We start from the raw sequence: 8,226 nt of genomic DNA, 5'->3' as shown, positions 1-8,226 counted from the left end.
GGAACTGATTAAGTATTATTGCACTGTCTGTCCATAATATCTGTCTAAAATCAGTGGGATTTCTCATGTACTTTCGAGCAGAAAATGATGAATCTTGTTCAGTTTGCCTTTTAACCAGGGAGGGGGGAAAAAAAAGCCAAAACTGATTATAAGACAGAATTACTGGGGTTGGAAGGGACCTCTGGAGATCATTCAGTGACACAGGAACTCGTCCAGGTGGGTTTGGAAAGCCTCCAGAGAGGGAAACCTGTTATTTTAGGTGTGTGCTTTGATGGGATCCACTTCCAGCTGAGATCAGTCGATCTTTTGGAAGCCCTCAGTGTCCTGACCACTCTGGGAGTTGCCAGGCACCGCCACTATAAACCCAGCTCTATCAAGAAAGCTCTACCCTGATAGAGCTTGTTTGCTTGAGGCAGTTTTCCATGTGCTGGTGCCACATCCAGCTGTGTCCACAGGAGTTTTTGTTGGCCTGGTGTGTCCACAGCCAGCGTACCCCGCTCACATCTCCTGGTTTCCTTTACATCCCTCACTTCCAATCCGTCCATGTGTCACCTCCCAGGTGCCCCTGAGAGGTTGCTTTCCCTGCCTTGCCCTCAGGTGCCCAAAGCAGCAGTTTGTGGCTCTGCATCCTGCAGGCTGGGGGTGATGGCCCCGTTTCTGCTCACGTCTGAGCTCCTGAACACGCTGCAGGCAAAAAAACCCAGCTCCACACAGCTCTGCCTCAAACCAACACCCTAAAATGAGTGGTAACAGAGTGAAGCTCAGACAAAAGGTGGGAGTATAAGGGGATTATTCAGTTCTCTCAAGCACAGCAAAGATTAACCTTAAAATACATATTTTTGCACTCAAGCAGTGACATCCTTGGGAAGTGGGTCTGAAACGCCACGAAACAAAGGCAAGAGTGGTTTGTGCCCAGGGTGAACTGAGCCAAGCAGGACAGCTCTGCATTTCTAGTTAAATTTAGCAGTGTGTTACTAATGACTGTGCAAAGTGCAAGGCATGAAGAGCTGTACTCAGAATGTGGATGGATGTAAATACCACTGTGTATATGTATGTATATATGTATGTGTGTATAGAGGTTTTTTCCTAATAGTGTTTGATATTTATTGATTTAAAAAAAATATTTAAATTATGAGGATGTTTGTATTCAAGTCACATAATTCTAAATTCTTTGCTGTACCAAGTTACCCACCCTGGTGTTTTTGTTAATAGTTAATAGTCATCTTAGAGAGGCACTTCAAGACCAGAGCAGGGCAGGCAGTGACATTGCAGCCATAATTTGAAACCCTAAAGAATTTCCAGTATTTCCAGATGATGCATTTAAGACTTTTGTGGGCCTTCCAGGACAGCTGCTCTCCAAAGCTGATCACAGCAGATCATGCAGCATATTTCCAACCTCTTCATGTCACCTCCTTAGTGCTGGAACACAGAACCACTCGCAGTGTGTGTGCTCTTGGAAACTCTCTTACCCTCTTTAGTGATAAGTGTAGCTCTCAGCGTTGGTACCAGTTAATTGCTCCCCCCGAAGAAAATAAAACAAAGGGGGAAAGTGCAAGAAGAAATATTTGTGTCAGTGATGAGGTGCAACAGCACTGATTTTCCTGCTTATTTTAGTTCTTTGTGTGCCATTAGGGGGTTATCAGTGCACTCTTGAACCACATTCTAGAATAGCAATATTTGCAATGCTGCTTTTCTCTTCATCTCTTGTTGCAGAGCTGCCTTTTTTGCAAGGGGCTGAATTTTTTTCAACCAGTTTGTGTCGCCTGTCAAGAATTTTCATGTGACTCTCGGAAACCTGCTGCAAAGTCTTCCCTTTTTGCTATTCAACCCCGTTTTCTTCTCCCTTTAGCAGGTAAGCTCATGTTTCTGCGACATTATTTGCAACTGGAAAACGTTTCCAATTTCAGACACCTGCAGAGTTTTGCTGGACTCAGTAGGGTTAATGCCTCTCCTCCAGAATTTCTCCCAAACCCACTTCGTTTTCTGCCATGGGGAAATATGTGAATCACAATGCAGCACTCTGGGGTTTTTAGCATCAGTGCATGTCAGCCTGCATCCCTCCAGCTCTGGTACAGCTTAAAAACATGGTGTGCATGGACTTTCAACTGGGAGTCTATTTACAGCTGAATCAGGATTGTGAGCAAGCCATACAGAAAATTGCTCGAATTTCTGCTGTCTGAGAGGAGCCTCTAAATAACTTTCATGTCCCTGGGGGGAAAAAAAAGCCCTGAAGGGGAGGGCCAGGGTGGGTGATGGGAGAGCTCGGGTGTCACCCAGCACGGCGACTGAGCTGCAGAGAGGGTTCAGATGCTGTTCACCGAGATCCCAGTGAGTGCTGCAGGAACAGATTAAGGCTGACTGTGCACTGGAGCATGGGAGGGATTCTCCAGTGACCTGGGGATGATTGATGGGTCCGTGGGTGTGGCAAGAAGGGGCACTGAGCAGCCCAGCAGGAGGAATGTCTTCCCCAGCTGCAGCTGTTTCTGCAGAGGGGCTTGGAAGGGCCCTCCAGAGTTCCTTAATGTTCCTCACTGGAACTGGAGTCACGTTTGAGATTGAAGGTTTTTGGGAAGGAGGAACTTTATTTAAAGATTTCTTGAAATGGCTTTCAGTAAATGCTGGTAGTCATCAAAGGAGAGTGTGCATGGGGGTGTGCGAGTGCACTTATGTGAAAGGAAAGTAAATGTGCCTAATCTGTCTTTGATGTTGTTCTGTTTTGCTTTTAACATCATTGTTGCATGTAGTTATTTTTTTTAGAAATCTCAGAAAACAGTTGCCAGTTTCCTCCTCCAAAAGAATTTTCTTTCTGAACGTATTGAGTGGTTTATTCTCTGTTAAACACTTACTTTATTACTAAGATGCAGGATATAATCTCTGCCACAGCTTCTTTCCTGTGTTTTTTAAGGAAAAAGGTCTTTTCTGAAGGGTTGGCTCTTGCAAACTTCTGGTTTGATTTACTTGATGGTAATGGATGCTTTCTGCCCAATCTGTATCCAGCAGTAAATGATGGGAATTCCTGTTCTCTGCTACTTTATTGCAGTGGTAGCTGGATTTTCCTACAGCATTACTTGGTCTCATCCCAGGCTTCAAGAGTGAATGGTCTCCTATAACCTGCAGTTTGTCAGGGCCTTGCATGGCACTCACAGAGTCACAATTTGGGGGTGGAAGGGACCTTAAAGATTATCTTGTTCCAACCCCTTGCCACTAGACACCTTTCACTAGCCCAGGTTTCTCAGAGCCCCATCCAACCTGGCCTTGAACATTTCCAGGGATGTGAGCAAGGCTGGGACCTACAGCAGAATTGAGCTTGTTCTGTGACCTGGGCACAGATGTTTCAAAGTGAGAGAAAAAGGAGAGAACTCATTTTGACTTGAGCTGCACTTTTTTTTTCCCTGAGGATTTCCAGGGTGCTGTTCAGCTGCTCTGCTGCTCTGCACTCCCTGGCAGGTGGGTTAAGGGTATCATCAGTAGCAGAGAGGGGGCATTGCACAGGGGGAACTTGATAGTCCCAGGTCATCAAGGATATGAGTATGGGCATTGCTTTTCTCCTTATTCCTCTGGAAGAGGTGAGAGAAGAATAACCCAGGCAGGAAATCCCTGCTCTCCCGACCCGCATTATTTCAAGCATACCCCGAAAATTTCTGCTCCTGAACTTAACAACCCTCTCTAAGACAAACGCCCGCATCTGCTGTTAACTAAGTTACCAGTCTACCAACTAATCTGTTCCCAAACATGAGTTCTGTCAGCAGCAACTCCAAATACAGCTCCTGGGAGGGTTCAGCCCCTGCCAGCAGAGCTAAAAGCTGCTTTAATGCTTCACTGAAATATTTCGGAAAGCTCGCTGTGAACAATCCATCTTTGTTTTGTTCGTTGTTAAACTTCTCATTCTCGGTTTTCTAAATAACTGCCCCGCAGAGTAAACAGAGAACACACATGTAAACCTTCTGTTTTTAGCAGAGCCTTTGCAAACCATCCCACTGTAAACTGTTTATAGATTATTGTGTAATCTGTAACTGTACCGTGATGGACAGTCAGACTTCCCACCATGCAAGGAGTCATAATCAAATATCATCCCTTGAGCAGCTTACCACCACCCTGACAGAGTGTTTGCTGCCTGGAAATACCAATTCCTTCTGAAAAAAACCCCTGCCTGCCTGCTGCAAACCCAGCATTTTATAATCGCTTGGGGTTTTTTCATTGCTAAAGCCATAACTTGCTGGCAATACAGTAAACCTTAAGTGATGCTTACAGCTTGATTGTATTAAAATTTTATATTCCAACAGTGTGCATAAACCCACAAGTACTATTTGCTCTTTATTGTGGTGTGGTGTAATTTAAAGGTCTTAGGAGTCTGGCCCTACTGTAACAGAGACCATAGAAAACAGGTATTGAAGGTGTCAGGCCCCCATTAATTTACATCTGCAGGCCATGGACTCTGTAGACAGATATATAGAAGTTTTACTTTCTGGATGTACCCTGTATTGTTCCATGGAAATGTCACAGGTTTCAAATGAAGCACATACAGAACCCTTGGAATGGCAGGAGCCTAATCAGAAGCAGCAAAATAGTAGATTTGCCTTCCTCACAAGGGGACAGAACTCAGTAGGAGAGTGTTGAGATAGTAAAAGAGGTTAGCAATGTTTGCTGGGTCACAGGGGATAAGCACTCATGCTTTTCATAATTAGTATTTTGAGAAGTTCCTGACAAAGTTGTAACCCTTCGTTTGCTCCCTTTTTTTCTTCTCCTCCAAATACAAAGAGGAGAACCTGGCAGTATTTTTATTTATTGTTTAATTCTTCTTGTTCACTGCTGGGGGGTGTTAACTCTCAGCTCACCTCTCCCCTAACACTTCAGCTGACTCCCTGGCCAGGCTGTCCCACGCAGGCTGCAAACTTTGTCCTTTTCTCTCAGTCCCTCAGTGCCTTTGGTCAGCAGCAGATTCTTCTAGAAATACTGATTTAATACTTCCCAACTTGAAATACCAGCTGAGCCTGTAAACCAAAGATAGCTCTCAAAGATTTCTTCATTGAGGGTCAGGGCATGTGCTCGAGGAAATGAAACATTCATTAGTTGGACACCAGATTATTTACACTTGTGTAATGATCAATCAGGCAATAAGAGGCTGGGGATGACATTCTTCTTAGCTAATTTTAGATATTTACAGCTTGAGATGCCATATCCATATCTGAGCTGCTCACATTATGTTCTCTTTATAGTCAGTGGAGAGAACAGGCCCATCCCAGTGTGACTTCCCTCGACCAGGTTGAAATATCCTTCCTGGGATGTGCTGAAGTGCATCCTGGACGTGCTTGGTTTTCTCCAGCAGTGAGAAATGGTTTTTTCTGCACACCTCTACTTTTGAGACCCACTTCTGATGTCCATCACCTCACTTCCCAGTAGTTAGTGCTAAATGAGCTTAAAAAAATAGAAGAACAAACTGGAGTGGCCGAACTTTATCACAGGAGTGTCTTAATTGGACCTTTGAGTTCTGACCTCCCAGGTCACTGCACTGCTGTCACTGCAGTGATTGACTCTCTTCACAGCTCTTGCAGAGAATTTAATCAAAAGGAAGGAATTATTTCAAATATTATTTCCACTTTTATTCCAGTTACTTACTTGCCATCTCACTAAAACACAGGCAGTAGCAAAGTGTAGATAAAAGCGTAAATATTTTATCTGTACATCTGCTTATCTAACATTATATAAAATAACTCAGTATAACAGCTGAAGACTTACATTTATTACATTTAACTTTGCTAAGTGAGGGTGAAAATAGGAGCTTTCATTCCTCTTTCTTCCCCAACTCCACGCAAATGCAACCCAAATAACTGTCAGAGAGCTGAGCAGAGGAGAACAGGTCACCTCAATGAGGCCAGAATAATCTCCCAGAAGTTAAATAATGAGGATTACCAGAATAAGGCCTTAAAAGGTCATGTGCCTGTCACCAAAAAAAAAAATAAATCATAATGTGGGCTTGAAAATTGGTTGTTTGTTTTTTTTAAACGTCTTTGGAACTTGTTCTGCATTTGAACTGAAATGGGAAATTCAGTTTATGCACTGATTGACCTTATTTTAAAATAAGCAACTTGTAGTCTTAAAGTTCTGTCTACAAACATGCCAAGAATCTGAAATTTTTACAGTATCTTTTTCTCACTAAAATATACAAAAATCCATGTTTCAACACCTAGCATTGATAACCAGGTAGCATTTTTTAATAAAGGTCTAAGAAAAGTGTGACATGCAAGTGGGTCCTGATCATATTTTCATTAAACCTCTTAACTAGGACTTAACAGAGTATCTAATAATTTTGGATGCCTTTGGTTTTGACTACAAAGGTTTAGTCTCTCACAGGGAGGGACAGTTTTACACTATTAAGGATTCAGCCTTTAAAAATCAAGGCTCCTATACTTTGTTAGTTTGGTGTTTTGGTTTGGGATTTTTTTTAACACTACTGGGTACCAACAGTAGAGTTGGGAAGCCTTTAAAAAGAATGCTTCAGAACACATGAACCAAGAAGATTTTTTTTTTGTTGAGAGCATCAGATTGAAAACAATTCACTACAAACTAACACTGAAACTTTTCATTCTGTTCCAGCAGAATAAGTTTAGGTGCATTTACGTTTCTTCTGACACGCTGAAATTCTTGCACTAAACAAACCAAGGAAACCCAAATGGAGTCAATGAACCAAAAACCTGGATTCAAAAGCCATTTATATTTATGCCAGTCTGAGTCAAAAGTTCAGTTCTGGATATGTCCTTCCTCAGAGAGTTCAGCTCTGGAGCCCAAACTTTCTGTTGGAACCAATCTCCATAACAGATGACTCATAAAACCAACATAATGACTTGCACATATGTGCACACACATATCTCCTTGTTAACATGTGGAGTATTAGCTGAGGGCCAGGATCATTTTAGATTTATCTTGTGAAAAAGTGATTCAAGTCCCTGCCCTGTCCTCCTCCCTTCTCCCGGTCTGGTCAAATGTTTGTGCTGGCTCCTATTGCTGCATAGACAAATATTGCAGAAAGGAACTGCCTTATTTATTTTTTTTTTGGTTTTAGCAAGAAGATAAAAGGTTTGGTTTACTTTTTTCCCTGTGTTCATCAATCAAATTAAACAGATGGCTTAAAAATTGATGCAAACAAATGGCATCCAAAGTCCCCTTGTGCATTTTGTAATTGCACCCAGCTGTGATTACAGTCCCACAGAAGATATTTTTGCATTTTCTTTTCTTTCCCTACACTTCACTGGTGATTCACTCCCTAGAAGGGATTCACCCCTTTTAGGAGAAAGAGAATTCACTGGTTTCATGACCTTTTATTTCTGCAGTAGAAATGGGTGAACTCACTTGGAATAAATACGAACCAAGCCAAAACATTACACAGGATAAAATTAATTCCAAGTCTGACCTTTCCGAGACTGAGGGGGGGGGAAAGGGAGATCCTTTTTTTTTTATTATTTCCTTTTCCATCTTTTGACTGCTGCCCCTCCAATTTGCCAGTGCTAAAATATCCCAGCAGGGACTGAAGCTTTGAGGATGCAGCAAAGCTGGAAGACTCGCAGTGCCACTGCTCAGGTACGTGCCAGGAGCAGGGTGGGGGAGCCCTGTGGAGAGCAGAGCAGAAGTGTGAGGTGAGGAGGTTCTAATTGTTTGCCAGGGTCACAGAGTGCCCTGTGGGAAGCACCTCCCACCCAGGAGGGGTGCTGGCCTCAGCTTTGTCCCCTCTAAACCGGGGATGGCTCCCCCAAGCTCCCTGAGGGAAGAGGGTGCCAGGGATGCGTCCTGCCTGTCGTGTTTGCCCTGCAGCCACTGCCCCTTTCATACCATCTGGAAAGCCCAAAGGCAGACACCTTTTATAAAAAAACCCCACAGGTGACAGAGCAGAGGTCGATTTATAAATGTTTGTGGGAGTTAAGCTGTTTAACCCTGGGAGGGGCTCGGTTAAAAAGTTAAAATCTTGTTAAAAGCAACGTGCCAGGGAGCAGGTGCTCACAGCTGTTAAGGTTCAGGTTTTCTTGTGGGGGTTTCTGTGTTGTACATGGCTGTTTTCCAGGGCTCCCTCCCCATGCATCTGAGGGATGGGGACACAGCCCCAGCCCAGCCCTCCCGAGTGGCCTCATCACCTCAGGTATCATCACACCCAAACCCGGCACGTGGCTCAGGTGGACCTGAAATAAAATGTAAAAAAAGTAGGCTGACACAAGTGGGTTTGGCAGATTTTTTTAA

At 43.5% G+C, this 8,226-nt stretch overlaps 1 protein-coding gene across 2 annotated transcripts in view; it reads left to right on the top strand.

The window, feature by feature from the left end:
• The first annotated feature begins 1,713 nt into the window (after positions 1-1,713).
• PRR5 (proline rich 5) overlaps positions 1,714-8,226 on the top strand; it is a 57,441-nt gene continuing 50,928 nt past the window's right edge. The window contains exon 1 of one of the 2 annotated variants that reach the window (XM_017826633.1): positions 1,714-1,852. The gene's annotated coding sequence lies outside the window, so the exon portion shown is untranslated. Of the gene's footprint in view, positions 1,853-7,472; positions 7,576-8,226 lie in introns of those variants that run through there. The other variant, XM_017826635.1, reaches the window with a different exon arrangement.

This window comes from Lepidothrix coronata, unplaced genomic scaffold (genome assembly GCF_001604755.1).
Source record: "Lepidothrix coronata isolate B3197 unplaced genomic scaffold, Lepidothrix_coronata-1.0 Scaffold129, whole genome shotgun sequence".
Taxonomy (NCBI): domain Eukaryota; kingdom Metazoa; phylum Chordata; class Aves; order Passeriformes; family Pipridae; genus Lepidothrix; species Lepidothrix coronata.
The sequence above is the reverse complement of the archived record's forward strand: the minus strand, read 5'-3'. Positions and strand labels throughout refer to the sequence as shown.